This window comes from Macrobrachium nipponense, chromosome 9, assembly GCF_015104395.2.
Source record: "Macrobrachium nipponense isolate FS-2020 chromosome 9, ASM1510439v2, whole genome shotgun sequence".
Lineage (NCBI taxonomy): Eukaryota > Metazoa > Arthropoda > Malacostraca > Decapoda > Palaemonidae > Macrobrachium > Macrobrachium nipponense.
Genome location: NC_061110.1, coordinates 22,602,737 through 22,621,259, shown reverse-complemented (window position 1 = coordinate 22,621,259; position 18,523 = coordinate 22,602,737). Strand labels below are relative to the sequence as shown.

The window sequence follows — 18,523 nt, the reverse complement described above, 5'->3', positions numbered from 1 at the left end:
TTTCAAAGTGCATTTGATTCTTTGTGAAACTCTATGCAGGTTGTTCATTGATGTTTCAAAGTGCATTTGATTCTTTGTGAAACATGGTATGCACAAAGAGGTTTGTGGTGCTGCGTAAATTTGAACAACTTGATTAACGAGTGATTAGAGTTTTGATTTCTTAAAATTTTTCTATGTCTATTGTATATTCTTCACTTGTCTAGTGTAATAAACATGTGTGTATTATAATAAAAAGGGCAAAATATTCAGGTCATAGGCATTTCATACAAACACAAAGCCTTTCATATATATTAGATATACATACAGACAATATGTATAAACCTATTTTTAAAATAACGTCTTGTAAAATTGTAAGAAAACTAAACTTGGAAAAATACATTTATTTATGAAAGTGCTTTCCTACAATTAGATTTTTTCTTATAGCAAGAGAAAACCATTATGAAGCAACTTAATGATAGAAAATTATTTTGGGAAATTCATTTACAAATTACATTTCTATAAGCCTTAGTTGTTCATTGATAACTTATAAGAATGTTTTAATGAAGATACTAAAGAAAATTAATGTAAATACTAGCAGATGGTACATGAGCCTTTTAATTTTTTTAAAGATCCTTACAAAAATTAACAGCAAATGGCTTGCAATGATAATAGCAAAACTGTGATTAGTGTGTGTGTGTGTGTACTATATGTTTCAGTATTTTATTAGATAAATTATTCATGAATATCTTTGTTATAGGTGTGTATACTATATTTTAGTTTTCAGTTATTTTATTTTTGTAGAATTATTTATTCTTTGTATTATTAACATGGATATGGTAATCTTTGGCTCTAATTTTTTGTATAGAATATAGTCTTACAATAAAAGGAAAATTATAGTTCAACCTCTATCACTTCTTCACAATATATATGGATGCAGTTCATTGTTGTCCTTTCAAATGTCCAGCAGCTGTGAAAAAAATAGATATGAAAATTACAGAAGAGTAAACTTGACTAAGAAATACATCTACAGTACGTTATACCACTACAAAATTCAAACAAAGGCAGACAAGCTGCACGAGAACAAAGTGACTGTTAGTCATGTGATGTAAAAGTGTACATTGGAGTAGCTAACCCACTAATAGTGGGCTAGGTAACAAGGTGATTGTGCCTGTTCTTAAAATACGTACTAATGTAGCTGGGGAAATACATAAGAAAAAGGGAGGAGAGTATAATTACATTGAAAAGCAGTCAAGGAAATAATAAATGTATGCAGAACTGGACCTGGGACACGGTTGTAGGTTAAGCTTTCACTCTGAGCTCTGCCTTCCTAACCACATGCATTCATCACACCTTGCCAGTCTTTTACAATGAGTAAACAAGGAGCAAATAACAATAAAGGGGGACTGATGGATTAGATTTATATTTGGGGAAAAAAGGTGCATGTGATTAAGCAATTTTTTCTAATAAAGAGGTGCTCAGAGAATCCTTTCAAAACTTCTGAATATCCACTTGTTCAGCAAATAGTTTTTGTTCCAAAAATATATGAGCAATATAATTGCTGACATAGTTTAGGTACCTACACATTTAAGCATTAAATGAAATGAGGATGCTATGTATGGACTTGAAGTTGAAAAGGGAAAGAAAAACCAAAGCTAAAGGGATAAGGAAAATTAAATGGTACGAATTACAGAAGGAAGGGGATAAGAAGAGAGAGTTTAAGAGGAGGGTTTTGGAGGATATTGATATAGGGATTGAAGATGTTCAAGAATGGTGGGCACGAAATGCAGCAGTAATAAGAAGGCATGGAAAGGAGCTGCTAGGAGAGACATCTGGTATCATATGGGAAGAAAAGGATAGTTGGTGGTGGGATGAAGACATTTGAGAAAGTAGTAAAAGATAAGAAGGAGGCAAAGAAAAGATGGGAAGAGTACAGTCAGTGGAAGACAGAAAATAGGTACAGAGAGAAAAACAAGGTGGTGAAAAAGGTGGTAGCCCAAGCTAAAGCAAAGTCGTATGATGATGTGTATAATGAGCTGGGGACAAAGGAAGGATTAAAGAAGATGATCAAGCTATCAAAGGCTAGAAATAAGAGCACCAAAGATATGACACATATCAAACAAATAAAGGATCACGAGGGTGTAGTGCATAGAAAGGAGGAAGACATTGTGAAGAGATGGAAAGAATATTTCGAACAGTTGTTAAATGAAGAAAATAATAGACTAATAAGAGAGGATGGGCAAGTGAACACTGGCATGTAATGAGGTTTTCTAGGCCCAAGAGGTACTAAATGCACTGAAAAAGATGAAGAATGGGAAGGCAACCGGACCAGACATGATTCCGGTGGAGGCATGGAAAGCATTAGGAGATGAAGGAGTGGATATACTGTACGATCATATGATAAAGATCCTTGAATAGGAAAGATACCAAATGGGTGGCGTGGGAGTATATTGATCCCAATTTTTTAAGGAAAAGGCGATGTCCAAGAGTGTGGTAATTATAGGGGCATTAAATTGATGTCCCACACTTTGAAGATACTGGAAAGGATGATAGATGCTAGACTGAGAGAAGAAGTACAAATAGGTAAAGAGCAGATGGGATTTATGAAGGGAAGGGGGAACAACAGATGGTATATTTTGTCTGAGGCAAATAATAAGGAGAATTTGGGGAAAGACAAAGGGGCCTACAAAGGCTTATGACCGAGTCCCGAGACAAGAAGGTATGGAGGAGCCTGAGGGAGAAGATGGTGCCAGAGAAGTATGTGCGATTGATACAAGAGATGTACCGGAATGTATTTACCATAGTGAGGAGCAGTGTTGGGGAGACAGAAGGTTTTGAGGTGAGAGTAGGATTACACCAGGGGTCGGCTCTGAGCCCATTATATCTTAACATAGTGATGGATGTTATAATAGAGGAAGTAAGGGAGACAGTACCATGGAACATATTGTATGCGGATGATATTGTTCTGTGTGCAAGAGAGCAGGGAAGATCTGGAAGTGAAATTGGAAAGATGGAGACAAGTACTGGAGGACAGAGGAATGAGAATAAGTAGATCCAAGACAAAGAATATGTGTACCACCACTGAGGGGGATGATAGAGAAAGTATTCAGCTTGGTGGAGAGCAAATAAGGAGAGTTGATAAGTTTAAGTATTTGGAATCTTTTGTTAACGCTGGAGGAAGTATGGGACAAGAAGAAGTAAAAACATCGGGTACAGGCAGGCTGGAACAACTGGAGAGCGGCCTCGGGAGTTCTTTGTGACAAAAAGTGTGCCCGCTTAGGGTAAAAGGAAAATTTCACAGACCGGTGGTAAGAACAGCAATGCTGTATGGTACGGAAACGGCAAGCATGAGAAAAGCAGAGCAGAAGAAGATGGATGTGGCAGAAATGAGAATGCTTAGGTGGATGTCTGGGGTGACAAGAGTGGATAGGATCAGAAATGACTACATAAGGGGGTCAACTAAGGTGGTGGAAAGTATCAAAGAAAGTGCAGGAGGGGAGGCTGAGATGGTATGGACACCTGTTTGAGGAGAGATGAGGACCACGCTGGGAGACGTACCATGGGGGTGGAGGTGCAAGGAAGAAGAAAAAGAGGGAGACCAAGAAAGAGATGGAAGGACTGTGTGAGAGGAGACTTAAATGAGAAGGGAATTGATGAGGCAGAAGCACAAGATAGAAATAGATGGAAACGGCGACCACATATAAAAATGGGAACAAGCTGGGAAGAAGAAGAAGAAGAAGAGGATGCTGATAAAGCAGCCAAAGCTGCAATCTTTATGGCTTGATCAAATATACCTGTCAGTGATTTGTGAATAATTTCCCAACCTACTCTTTCCTTTCGAACACAAAGGTGCAATCTACCCACCTGTTCACGTTCTCTGGTCCCCACCCCGTATACTCCAGCTTACACCTTTGAACAACACAACAAGACTTACAACCCAAAAACTCCTATCTGACAGAGTACTCTCTCCTACCAACCAAACAACCTCGCAAGTGTCTACTTATCCACTCTGTTATGGTTTACATTCACCTGACGCTGTCGCCATCTTGTCTTCTATGACGTCACAACACAAATACATCAATAGACACCTAAAATCAACCATATGCTTCCCATACACTGGACAATCACCATATTTTGACAATGCAGAAAATAATAACAAAAATGAAATAACTGGCTAAACTGATATATAACCAATTTGTTGCTATCTAAAAGCCTTCATCTAGAGTACGTGGAAAGTACATGAAATAATGAATCTATGATAAAAACAGATTAAAAAGTATTATCAGTCTTTTCACCATTATCAATTTATCCACAAAATTTTTTAAAATTAAATTTATTATTTGGATACCTGCCTACTATTGAAGACAGTTATAGTTTTGTACTGGCAGGCGAGTCAGCTTTAAAAAAAAAGATAATCGCCTGGCTGACCCAGATGACTGTCCAGTTCACCTGTTCTTTACCAGGTGGTATGTTTTGATGCTTTAGCTCTTTTTTCATGACAGCCCACTATGTAGTGGGGAGGTGGGCAGTGTCTACTGAGTTATCCAAATAACAAATTTTATTATGAAAATTTATATTATTTGGGATGAATCTTATCTACTGTTATAGACAGCTGATTCCCACATTTAGAATAGGATGGTGGGCAATGCAGCTACACAATATCCACTCAGCCAATCATGCTAAAGGTTTCTTGTGTGAAACCCAAAACCTCACCTGATCTGCAATCCTTCCTGGATATTACTGCTGCCAGAGAGTGGATTCCATTCAGGAAGCAAGGTTCTCATATATGATTAGCAAAGAGCAGCCTTGCAGGGAAAACACCTCCAATTCAGCCAAAACAAAATGACAACTAAATATATATAATTGCACTTCTAATTACCATGTAAATCACATAAAGAGAAAAATTTGTAATAAAACTAAATGAAGTAGCAACCACTCTTACATTATCAATATTCACCTTTAATAAAGATAAATGATGTGGATTAACTTTGCCCCTTCCAGGCTCCAAGATAAATTCAGAATTATTAATTCTTTATAATAACTTTGCTTTAACATCATTCTTAGCTCTGAATAGGGCAAAAACGATAAAACAGTATACCTTTAACAACAGCCTTCCTTATAGGAGAATGCTTGCAATTGACTTAGTCTTTTAACTGCCCTAGAGCTACCCAAGTGTTTTTGTAGTAAATTCTTCAATAGAACTGATTCCAGAGGCTAAAAAGGATATACAGATAAAATTTTAGAACTACCTCTAAATTCCAGAGAAAGAGATTGATAAGAGTTCTGGGGGCTTCAACCTAACCAATCCCAACACCTCCTAGAGGTGCAGATCAATAGACTGATCCACTAACACATGACGCAAGACCAAGTAAAGCATGGATCTATAACATCAAATAGCATACATCTAAAAGACTGTTACTATATCCAGGAAAGCGAAGAAACTTTAATGGTTATAGGGGTGTGGGTGCTGAAGTTCCTCTAGAATGGCACCCGGAGCAATATGCAAACTATTGCTTCTGATACTAGGCCAAGGCTGTCTCTCTACTTGAATAAGGACAGACTGAGAGATACCTTAAAAAGCTTTTGTTCCGATACGTAATACAAACCCTCGGTCCTTTAACAATAGGAAGTAGCTAGTGGCAGCTGGAACGGTCGTAAGCTTCGAACAAGGGGAGAACGGTAGTTAACTGCTTGTCCGACAGTGCGCGCGCCTGCGCACCTGAGAGGTAAGAATCACTTTTGCTTTCGGCCGTGGTGTGTCAAGACGTGCTCGTCATCGCTCTGCCCGCTACTCGTCGTATGCTTTGTTTGGATTTATCTTTTGACTGGTTTGTTTGTGGTTTGAAAGAAACTTGTAAGTACAGTCTTTTCTTTTGTTTAATTCATTGTGAAGTGAATAAACAAACATGGATCAAGAGATGGAGCTTTCGCCGCGCCCCCCAGTTGCCCGTAGAGTGTGTCCCGGGCTGGAGGGGCGTAAGTGCAGCGGATTTCGCTCTTTTGTGGACGTAGATCCACATGAATTGTGTACGCGGTGCCGGGGGCGAGAATGCTCCCGGGCCGAACCTTGTATTACGTGTATGAATTGGTCCGAGGCGCAGTGGGTTCTGTATGAGGGTAGGAAGAAACGTAGGCCTGCAAAGGAGTCATCGGAAAGCTCTCCTGCGACTTCTTTGGTGACGGATACCTCGTCTTCCTTCCTACCCCCGGGTCAGCCCCCCCGTTTCCACCTTCCCCTGCGGGGGGGATGGCAGAGTCCTGTTCCTCACTCAATCCGTCGAGTGTGGAGGAGGGCGCTCGCTACCCGGATGTGCAGTTGTACTCGGGGTCTTCCGTCCGCTCTGGGTGGGGTTTGTCCCCTCCCCAAGCGCGAGGGAACCCCTCTAACTGACCCGACTGTTGCTTCCGCAGGTGTGCCTTCCGCGAGAGACGACCTTGGGCAGGTGTGGGAGTCGCTGGGGCTGCAGGGAGTGCCTAGCATCCAGGGGTTGATCCAGTGGTTGGCAGGGTCGGCAGTGGTCACACATGGTGTGGTGACCACCACTACTACTCCAAGGTCACCGCCCCTCCGCACCTTGTTTACACCCCTCATGTGACTTCAGTGACTCCGACAGCTGCAGTTCAGATGCAACTCGCTGCCGTACCGAGGAGGGGCGTGCCACCTCCACCTGGTTTCTTTGTGCTGCCGACCCCGGACTTCCGCTGCCCAAAAAGCTTCCCCCTGGACCTGCCGCCTGTGCCTAGAATGTTGGTGGCTGATAACAAGACGCTTGGGTCACCCGAGTTTGCGGCCGTACCTGCCGCTACTACCGTTGCTTGCCCAGCCGCTCATGCCGCTCCTTCTGTCCCAGCCGCTGTTGACGTTCCTGTTGTTCCTCCTCTTCCCGCTCCTGCTCTCGTCGTTCCTGCTTGTGGTGGTGCTGCTCCAGGCTCAGGTCTTTCCGGACAGGTGCAGTCAGGCCCTGTTGCTTCGGCAACTGCCCCGGCTCCGTCCTGGATGGAAGACCTGACGTCTGTCCTGCGGAAGCTGACGAAGAAGAGGAAGAAGAAGAGGAAGGTGTCGTCGTCGTCTTCATTGTCTTCTTCGTCGTCTGCTGCCTCCTCTCCCTCTTCGACTTCTAAGGCTTCCAAGCCGAAGAAGAAGAAGTTGCCTCCTCCCCCCTAAGAAGGCTCCTTCGGGACCTTCTAAGGGCCCGACTCGCTCCGGTGAGTCGGGGGGCTCTTCTGCTGGTCCTCCTGTTCCTTCGGGAACAGGGCCTGTCTCTCCTTCCGCTAGGAAGAAGAAGACGGGGACCAGAGGGGTACCGGCTTCGGCCAGTACTTCCTCACCTGGTGTTAGTGGCTCTGCCGCTAAGCCAGGATCCGGCTCGGCTTCTCGTTCGCGGGAAGTTCCGAGTGTACGGTCTCCCGCGGGAGAGCGTGCAGCCAAGGTTTCGACGCCCGAGTTCGCTCGACGTCAAGACCGAGGCACGGAGCAGAAGACTGGTGAGAGCCGCTCATGCGACTCTTGCCAGGCCAACGGACGCTCTCGCAGCGACCAGCTGGCAGCTCAGGCTGACGTGACGGTCTCCGACCAGCCACGGGTTGAGGCTGGGAAGAGGTCCCCCTTGCCGTCGGTACCAGCCTCGGCTGGTACCAGCGGTTCGACGCGCAGCGAGGACGCTCACCGGTCTCACCGCGACAGCGAGCTCTGCAGGTCATCTGACCGCTGCTCCCATCGGGACCGGGCGGATAGGGCGACCAGCAGCAGCTCGTCTGACGCACAGGACCGGGGTCGACGTGCTCAGTCGAGCCGCTCGCCACAGGTAAGCGGCACGGCCAGGCCTGCAGATCGAACCTCACCGCGGGTTGGTGATTGGCTGCAGCCCTCCAAGCACGCTGGTCCTGCCAGCGAGCGAGGAGGGAGCGTCAGGTCTGCCTCTCCTATACCTTCAACTTCCTCAGGATACGCCGGGAAGAGCGAGGTATCCAGAAGTGATCGTGAGGGGTGCGCCCCTCACGATCCCGCTACGACGCCGTACGCACCAGGCACGCTTTTAGGACCGGCCAGGACGTACGCACAAGTAGCAGGAGGCGACTGTGAGGGGTCTGTCGCTGTTCCTCCTTCTGAGGGTCTCGAGAGCTGCTCTTGTTGGAGGGACTGGACGGTCCTACTCCTCAAGACGCTGTTACTCCCGAGATCCAGAGGAACTTTGCCGAGGTCATTGCGCTGATTCGTCAGCACAACGGCCTTGGGGAAGGATCGCCGCTACCACCTTCTGAGCCCACGTCCCGGCTCGAGTCATTTTGGGGCCCGAAGAGGGAACCCAAGATGACGGTGGGTCTGCCGCGATCGGAGCTGGCTGACTCGGTCCTTGACCAAGTGGAGAGTCTCGTCTCAGGGCGAGAGGATTCGCTGAAGTCAGGACAGTCTTCTAAGCTACTTCCTCCTCCTCTACAGCGTTAGAGGCGTTTTTATGTGCCATCTGAAGATCCGATACCGCCTAAACAGGTTAACCCCGAGCTAGCAAGGCTAACTCCAGGTGTGTCGCTGCAGCAGCTCCTGTCGGAGAACCTCTGGTTCTCGCAGCAGGAGGCACTCGCCCTGGAATCTACTGCTATGGCAGCATTCCAGGCAGTCTCTTGGTTGGATCTGTGGTCCCTCACAGTATCCAAAGTCGTGGCCGATTCTGGGAGTTCTGCTCTCAAAGACGACCCGGCGTTCAGGAGACTGTGCCAATCTGGAGGTAGAGCCATCTCTTACCTCGCCCATCAGACTGCTAACCTGTGGGCCAACTTGGTTCTTCGTCGTAGGGACGCAGTCCTTACGCGAGTGACCAAGGGGGCTGGGCGTGAGGCGGCACTCTGTCTTCGCAACGGACATATTAGGAGTTCCTCCTCTCTCTTTCCTGGAGAGATGGTGGACGCTGCGGTGGAGAGACGGCGCACTGATGACAGTGACCGTCTGGTTCACCAGGCAGTCTTGAAGGCTTCTGGGCAGCCTCGAATTACTGCGGCTAAGCCTAAGAGTTTAGCTAGCGCTTCCTCGGCTGCTAAGACGGTTGCCCCGTCTAAGCCCCGTGGAAAGAATCCTGCTGCTTCGTCTTCTGCTAAGGGAGGCTGACATCAGCCCTTCTCCCAGCCCTCCTTTCCCCGAGGAGGTGGTGGGAAGAAGTCGAAGCGAGGTGGGAAACGCTAGGGACGGCGTTCCCCCTCACCTGCTGCCGGAAGTGGGGGGTGCCTGGCGAGCCATTGGGCAACTTGGCAGCGCTACGGCGCCGAGACCTGGATAGTAGACGTCCTTCGGGAGGGATATCTACTACCCTTCGAATCTCGGCCACCCCTCACCTCCAACCCGGTCCATCTACAAACCTATGTCCGGGGTTCATCAAAGGACAACGCTCTTCGACAGGAGATCAAGAACATGCTGACCAAACAAGCTGTGGAAATCGTAGAGGATCAGTCACCGGGCTTTTACAGCCGCCTTTTCCTGGTGGAGAAGGCCTCGGGGGGCTGGCACCCGGTGATAGATCTCTCTCCCCTGAACCGATTCGTTCGCCAGACTCGGTTCACGATGGAGACGGCACGATCCGTGCTCGACTCCATCAGGGAGAATGATTTCGTGCTTTCAGTGGACCTGAAGGACGCATATTTTCAAATACCCATCCATCAGTCCTCCAGAAATTACCTCTGCTTCATCTTCGACGGGACTGTACCAATTCAGGGCACTTTGCTTTGGTCTCTCAACCGCCCCACAGGTGTTCACGCGAGTGTTCACTCTGGTGTCTGCTTGGGCCCATTCGCACGGGATACGTCTCTTGAGGTATCTCGATGATTGGCTGGTCCTGGCGCGTTCCCACTCGCAGTTGCTGCAGGACAGGGACCGACTCCTCAAGTTTTGTCGCGATCTGGGGCAAGTCTTTCCCGGAGACTTGCGGATCAGCAAATTCAGGGAGGCAGCCGTCCAGTTCCTGTCTCGGCAGGAACAGGCAGCTCAGCAATGGCAAGTCGTGATCGGCCACCTGTCGTCACTCGAGAAGTTAGTTCCTCACGGACGTCTTCACCTGCGGTCTCTCCAGTGGAGACTAAAGGAGAGTTGGTCACAGGCAAGGGATCCACCTTAAAACTTCCCGTGTCCCTCACGGAGAAGGGAGGCAGGACCTAGCCTGGTGGCTCGATGACAGGAACCTCTTAAGAGGAGTGCCTCTCCGCACCCCCCCCCCGCTGGAGATGTTGCTGTTTCAGACGCATCGGACCGAGGGATGGGGCGCACACCTGGAGGAGTTACTGACTGCAGGTGTGTGTGGGACCATCACGACAAGCACCTTCACATCAATGTCCTGGAACTCAGGCGGCATTCTAATAACGCTCATCCAAGAATTCCAGGACCGCTTGGTGGGACACTCGTGGTGTTGATGTGCGACAACACCACAGTAGTGGCATACGTCAACAAGCAGGGGGGCTAGTGTCTCTCCCGCTACACCAGGATTGACCGCTGCAGGTGCACGAGTGGGCCATGGCTCACTCAATAGAGCTGTCAGCACGCTACATTCCAGGCAAGAGGAATGTAGTAGCAGACAAGCTCAGGCATTGGGATCAGGTGATAGGAACCGAGTGGTCTCTACACCCAGATGTGGCGGAAAGGCTCTTCAACCTGTGGGGGCGACCAGTCATGGATCTGTTCGCCACCCGGCACAACAGAAAACTCCAGGTTTTCTTTTCAGCCGTGCCGGACCCATGGGCAGCTGCAGAGGACGCTCTTCAACATTCTTGGGACAACCTCTATGTGTACGCCTTTCCTCCCTTCTGTCTGATTCGGAAAGTGATCAGCCGAGCGCTGGCCACTCCGAATCTCAGGATGATCCTGGTGGCTCCGGTATCCGGACCTGCTGGCTCTGCTTGCGGAAGCACCGAGAGAGATGCCCCACTGGCACAACCTTTTAGCCCAGCCACACGTAGAACGGTACCACCGAGCAGTCCAGTCCCTAGAACTTCACGGCTGGCTGTTATCCACCATCTCTTGCGAACGAGAGGCTTTTCTCGCAGCGCAGCAACAGAGATGGCTGGACACGTCCGACAGTCCTCTGCAGCTGTGTACCAGGGGAAGTGGGCCGTCTTCTGTGGTTGGTGTCGTAGACGGGGTCTATCTCCTCTCAGAGCCACTCTTCAGCAGGTAGCAGATTTCCTCGTTTTTCTTCACCGAGAGAAGCTCCTCTCAGTACCCACAGTCAAAGGATACAGAGCCGCCCTGGCCCTGGTCCTGAAACTGAGGGGACTGGGTATCTCGAATTCGTTCGAGATTTCCTTGCTCATGAGGAGCTTCGAAAGGTCTTGCCCACCCAGGGAACTCAGGCCCCCTGAGTGGGATGTGACTCTCGTCCTTAGGAGTTTGACTCGAAGACCCTTCGAGCCACTCCGAGAGTCGTCAGACAGGGATCTGATCCTCAAGACACTCTTCTTGCTGGCCCTGGCATCGGCGAAGAGAGTAGGGGAACTTCATGGTCTGTCCTTCAATGTTAAACATACCAGGGGATGGGGATCTGTGACGCTCGATTTCGTCCCGAACTTCGTAGCTAAGACTCAGAATCCGTCGATCCCTGACGACAGGTTCGATTCTTTCACAATCCCCTCCCTAATGGACTTCACCGATAACGGTGCGGATGAGATGCTGCTTTGTCCTGTGACGGGCGCTTCGGCGCTATCTGAAGAGAACTCGACCCACCTCAGGCCTGAAGTGTCGACCGCCCTTTCTGTTATCACTAGGGGTTACCAAGAAGAAGTTCCAATAACCAGAACAACTTTCTTTCTGGCTACGTGAGGTGATCAGGAGGGCGTACGAGGCTGATGGTAGTGACGACACCTGTACCCTTCGTCCGAGAGCCCACGAAGTCAGAGGTATTGGACCCTCCTTGGCGTTCCGTAAGAACTTCTCCGTGGCGCAGGTCCTGAAGGCAGGTGTCTGGGCCAACCAGACTACCTCCACGTCCTTCTACCTTCGGGATATTGCCCACAAGTCCCTGGATACTTTTTCCTTGGGACCTGTGGTGGCTGCTCAACACGTGTAAGCTTACCCAGCACCCGAGCAGGCAGAACAGCATCGATTCCTGGTGTGACTGTGAAAATGAATGTGCGAATGAGAGTGTGACTGGCTTCTCTTCACCATCTTTCTCTCCCTCTACCTGTGGGCAGAAGGACACGGTCGTCACCATGCTGGAAAGGAAATTGATGTAGGTAAGCTACTCGACCGAGCTCCAACCTATCCCTTTCATTAGGGATAGGAGCATATATCCACCACTTTCTCCAACAAGGGGGAGGAAGTGGATGCCAACTTGAGACAAACCCATAACTTTATGTTGCCTCTTGCAATCAGGAACAAATTCTTGCTTGCTGGTACGAAGAGATACGCTTGCCTCTCTCTTAGTACTTGGCCCAGAGGTCTGGCCATTGATCCTGCGGTGCACACCCCGATCAATCGGACAGAGGCTTGGACCCCTTCCCTCGCTCTTACGACCAGGAGGCATTCCAGGGTTGGACGAACACCAGTCTGTTCATCAAAAGACTCAGATTCCTCCCACCAAGAAGTGAGTCTTCCTATTGGAACACCAGTCTGTTCATCAAAAGACTCAGATTCCTCCCACCAAGAAGTGAGTCTTCCTATTGTTAAAGGACCGAGGGTTTGTATTACATATCGGAACAAATGACAATTTGTCGAAAATTGCATTTTTCCTAACTATACAAACCTGAGGTCCTTTACATATAGTCCCACCTCATGCCACCCCTCACTCTGCGTATTTTGCATGGGCCTAAAGCAAAAGTGATTCTTACCTCTCAGGCGCGCAGGCGCACGCACTGTCGGACAAGCAGTTAACTACCGTTCTCCCCTTGTTCGAAGCTTACGACTGTTCCAGCTGCCGCTAGCTACTTCCTATTGTTAAAGGACCTCAGGTTTGTATAGTTAAGAAAAATGCAATTTTCGACAAATTGTCATTTCTTGCTTGGAGGTGATAGCTAAAAGTCTTCAAGTGGTTAAGTATGGCATCCAAAGGTTTTAGTGGAACTGCATGGAATTTGGTAGTCTGAATAGATCTTTCCTTAGCAGATTAACAGAATACAAGAGAGGGAGCTAGAAAGTCCCAAAATCATCAAAAGTTGAAATGGCTTTTGAGTCTAAATTAGACCAAACTTTAATAAATACACCCACCGGCCAAGGCTGAGGGCCCTGGAAGGTAAAGCAGTAGACTGGTTGTTCCTGTTCATCTATGTTGCAAATCAAATACGTACGTACGTATACATAATTGAAGTGTACCTCCAATTCCATTGTGACTGATGGACTTCTTGATGTAATGGCCACTCTGTTAGCAGAACATGTCCTTTCTGATCAACTGATCCACCAAAATAATGACTTTCCCTGGAATGAACTGGGGAACCACTACCATGTTCCTCTCTTCTGTCCATGTAGTCTTCCTATATTAGAACATTGTTTATGACCTTGAGCCATCCTGGTTCCTGATATATGCCAACATAGAAATATTACAGCAGACTCTTGCATACAGCTAAAGAGTTCTAGGTTGTTTGAATGCAACTCTTTTTCTTCTGATCACCACAATGTTGACCTCTATAGGTTGCCCAGACCTTATGATACACCTGAAAACAAGGTGAAATGTAGGTTCACTACTCCCTGGTATATACCTGCCAGGACTCCTTGAGTCTTTCTCTCTGGTTTATCGGGTGTGTGTGTTAACCATTCCAAATGCTTACTGTCAAAGCATTTGTCATAACTTTCTTTTTCTTTTTGTGTTATGAGACAGAGGGGGGGGGGGGGGGGGGGGTGGAACAACAAAAGGTGGATGTAAGGTTAAGAATAAACTTGTCAACTTTACCTGCAGTAGCAGTCCTTCCTACAGAAACAGGCAAGGATGATGCTCCTGGGTTGACTTAAGGGATTAGTGAACATTTTACAGTAAGTTTGTAATGGTGTTATGCAGAAACCATACTGTAACTGTGCCAGATTTGTTCTGACAATTCTCCTGTGAGGTCATGTGTTTCAACAACAAAAATCATGGCCTAGTAGGAAGATTCCTTAAGGACTAAAATTCTTCAAGAAGCAAATGTTTATTCATCTTCAGACAGAAAAGCCTGCAAATTCTCTAACCCTAGACTGAGAATGGATGGAAGGGGAATCAGGGAAGGCTACCCAAAATCATAATATCCAGTGACTGAGCCAGATGAAGCAACAGACCCTTGGCCTCCAAGATACCCTCAGGGCAACAAAATCCTCAAGAATACTGGGGTAGTGTACACATGCCACAGCATATGGCCATTTGGGTGCCACAAGTATCATTCTGAGATTTGCAGTGATCACTTGACGAATAAGACAGAACGGAGAAAAAGCATATGTGTTAAGATTGTCCCACAGGTGCTAAAAGGCATCCTCTGCTGCACCTCAGGGATCCAGGATAACTGAGCAAAACACTGGCAACTTCCTGTTGTGCCGTTTTGCAAAGAGATCTGTTACTGGTCATCAATTAAGATTGAACAATCTTTCCATGACGTCTGGGTGTAAGGGCCATTCTGTCCCTATCACTTGACCCAGACGGCTGAGTTTGTCCGCCACTACTATATTCTTTTTGCCTGGGATGTATCTGGCTGACAACTCTACTGAGTGTGCTATTGCCCACTCGTGCACTTGCACTGTCAACTGATAAAGCTGGCAAGATACTAGTCCCCCTTGCTTGTTGACATATGCCAATACCATGGTATTGTCACTCAAATTAGTATCATGGAGTGCCCTATTACGTACTCAATCTGGAAATCCTGGAGAGCCAGGAGGACTGCTTGAGTTCCAAGATGCTGATGTGCAAGTGTTTGCTGTTTGAATTCCACACACCTGAAAACGAGTCCTCCAGGTGTGTGCGCCATCCCTCCCTCGAGGCATCTGAAAACAGAAGCATCTCGGGAGGGGAAGTGTGAAGTTGGACTCTTATTACGAAGTTCCTGTTGCCTAACCACTATGCTAAGTCCTGTCTCATTTCTCTTGCGAAAGGAATGTGAAGGGACGGCGGATTCCTTGTTTAAGACCAGAACTCCTTCACCCTCCACCGGAAGGAGTGGAGGTGAAGTTGCCCATGAAGGACCAGCTCCTCTTAAGAGGACAGATGACCAAGAACGACTTGCCACATTTGAGCTGGTTGTTCCTGCTGGGACAGGAATAACTGTGCTGTCTCCTTGAACATGAAGTTTTTATGATAAAACAAAGTTTAATGTATACTTACCTGGCAGGTATATATATAGCTATATTCTCTGTTCCACCTGGCAGAAATTTTCAAAACTCGCGGCAAACGCTAGTAACCTATTAGTAGTTCAGGCAACCACCACCCCGTTACCGTGGCGCTAGCGCTAGGAACCGTTCCCAATTGGGCCAGATTTTCTCTGAACCCTGTCTCCTGAGGGGAGGCGGGTGGGAATTAAATTATATATACCTGCCAGGTAAGTATACATTAAACTTTGTTTTATCATAAAAACTTCATTTTAATGTATGACACTTACCTGGCAGGTATATATATAGCTGATTGACACATTTGGAGGTGGGTCAAAGACAGCAACATTCTTAGAGTATAAAAATATTATTAAAATATTATTAAAACTCTAGGTTCCTTACCTGCTAAGGTAGCTGACTTCATAGGTCCTGCCTCTAAGCCTGCTTAAACCTTAGTAGCTCTCAACAAGGAAGTGTCCTGTATGTTGAAGAAGCTAAGACTGGAACTGACAACTGGACGTGACCAATGTGTTGACAGATCCGTACAGCCCTCTTATGCCACGGCATTCAAGCTAGTAATAGATCATTTACCTGAACTACACACACACCATCACCGGATAATACTAACAAGACTGAGAAAGTACCGCACACTTTTCTCAGACGACCAATAAACACAAACACCATCACCTAATAAAATCAACTAGCTTAAAAGAAGGTTATGGGGTAGTAACTCCTTTGCCCAATACTGTACCCGAAGACACGTATGGACCTAGCGTCTGACAATTATCAAAGGTTGTCTGAACATCCCTAAGATAATGAGACGCAAATATTGAATTAGTTCTCCAATATGTGGATTCAATAATTTCCTTGAGGGCTAAATTCTTTTTAAAAGCTAATGAAGTCGCCACTGCCCTGACTTCATGAGCCTTCACTTTCAAATACCAAAGCTCTGCTCTTCACACAACATATGAGCCTCTTTAATTAACTCTCTCATGAAGAAGGCTAGCGCGTTCTTCGTCATGGGTCTAGTGGGGTCTTTAACTGAACACCACAGAGCATCAGACTTCCCTCTGATAACTCTTGTTCTTTCTATATAACATCGCAATGCTCTCACTGGGCAGAGAACTCTTTCTTGCTCTTGACCCACCAATTCAGCTAGACCCAAAACTTCAAAGGATCTTGGCCAAGGATTAGCTGGATTCTCATTCTTGGCCAAGAAACCTTCTTGGAATGAACACACTGCATTGCCATGTCTCCATCCCACCTTCTTCGATATGGCCTGAAGCTCACTAACTCTTTTAGCAGTTGCCAATGCTACTAAAAAGATAGTCTTCTTAGCAAGATCTCTCAGAGAGGATTCCTCTAACGGCTCGAATTTGCTAGAAGTTAAATACTTCAAGACCACATCAAGGTTCCAAGCAGGAGGCCTGCATTCTGATTGTTTCTTCGTACCAAACGACCTAATCAGATCTCTAAGGTCTAAGTTATTCGAGATGTCTAGATCCCTGTGTCTAAACACTGAGGTTAGCATACTCTTATAACCTTTTATTGTCGAAACTGACAAGCGTAAATCCTTCCTCAAGTATAGAAGGAAATCTGCGATTTGGGTCACAGAGGTACTGGATGAAGACACTTTCCTGTTCTTACACCACTTCCGGAAATTGTCCCACTTCGACTGATACACTGTGATAGTGGAGGTTCTTCTGGCTCTAGCCACTGCACTGGCCACCTCTCTAGAATATCCCCTCGCTCTGACCAGACGTTCGATAGTCTGAACGCAGTCAGACCCAGAGCGAGGGTATTCTTGTGAAACCTGTCGAAGTGGGGTTGTCTGAGTAAATCTACTCTTAGAGGAAGAGTCCTTGGCGTATCTACTGTCCATTCCAGTACCTCTGTGAACCAACTTTGGGCCGGCCAAAACGGGGCTATTAAGGTCATCCTCGTTCCTTTGCTCTCCCTGAACTTCTTCATCACTTTCCCCAGCACCTTGAACGGAGGAAAAGCGTACAGATCTAAGTTTGACCAATCCATCAGGAATGCATCGACCGCCACTGCTTCCTGGTCTGGAACCGGAGAGCAATATGTTGGTAACCTTTTTGTTCTGTCTGTCGCAAACAGATCCACTACCGGACGGCCCCACAACTTCCACAGGCTCTGGCAAACCTCCATGTGCAACGTCCACTCCGTCGAGAGAAGTTGCTCTCTTCTGCTCAACAGGTCCGCACCCACGTTCTTCTCTCCTTGTATAAACCTGGTGAGTATCACGACCTTTTCCTCTTCCGCCCAAAGCAGAATTTCTTTTGCCAGATCGTAAAGGGGAAAAGAATGAGTTCCCCCTTGTTTCCGGATGTATGCCAGAGCCGTGGTGTTGTCCGAGTTGACCTGCACTGTCTTGTTTCGAATCAACTCTCTGAAGTGCTTCAAAGCCAAGAAAATTGCCATCAGTTCCTTCCTGTTTATGTGCCACTTCGTTTCGACCTTGCTCCAAAGTCCCGACACCTCTTGAGGGCCTAATGTCGCTCCCCAACCCGCGTCCGACACGTCGGAAAACAAGACGAGGTCTGGGTTCTTCTGCTGAAGCGACATCCCTCTTGCTAACCTGCCTGGAGTTAGCCACCACTTTAATTCCTCCTTTACTTCGGCCGGAATTAGAAACTGGAAGGAATCCGGTTGCAATTTTCTTGGCCATGAATCTTTCAGGAAAAACTGAAGAGGTCTCATGTGCAGTCTTCCTAAAGAAATGAACCTCTCTAGCGAAGAGAGTGTGCCCAGTAGACTCATCCACTCTCTTGCAGAGCATCGGTCTTTCTTTAGAAAGTCCTGCACCTTCCGAATGCATTGGGCTTGCCTCTCGGGGACGGAAAAGCCCGAAAAGTCACTGCCGATATCTGAATCCCCAAATAAACTATCTGTTGTTGGGGCTCCAATTGAGACTTTCCCATATTCACTACTAGACCTAGGTCTTTTGCCAAGTCCAATGTTTGACTCAAGTCCTCCAGACATTGACTTCTTGATTGGGATCTTATCAACCAGTCGTCCAGATAAAAAGACACTCTGATCCCTCTTAAATGTAACCATCTCGCCACATTGGACATCATCCTCGTGAACACTTGAGGGGCTGTGCAAAGGCCGAAGCATAGGGCCTTGAACTGAAAGACCCTGTCCTGAATCACAAACCTTAGATACTTCCTGCTTCCTGGATGAATCGGAATATGAAAGTATGCGTCTTGTAAGTCCAGAGTCGCCATCCAGTCCCCTGGACGTACCGCTGCCAGTACTGAATCGTTCGTCTCCATAGTGAACTTGGTCTTT

General features: G+C 47.1%; 1 protein-coding gene across 1 annotated transcript in view; it reads right to left on the bottom strand.

Moving 5' to 3' along the window:
* Window positions 1-18,523, bottom strand: part of LOC135218345 (ADP-ribosylation factor-like protein 2) — a 173,034-nt gene that overhangs the window by 135,691 nt on the left and 18,820 nt on the right. The gene's annotated exons all lie outside the window — the stretch shown is intronic.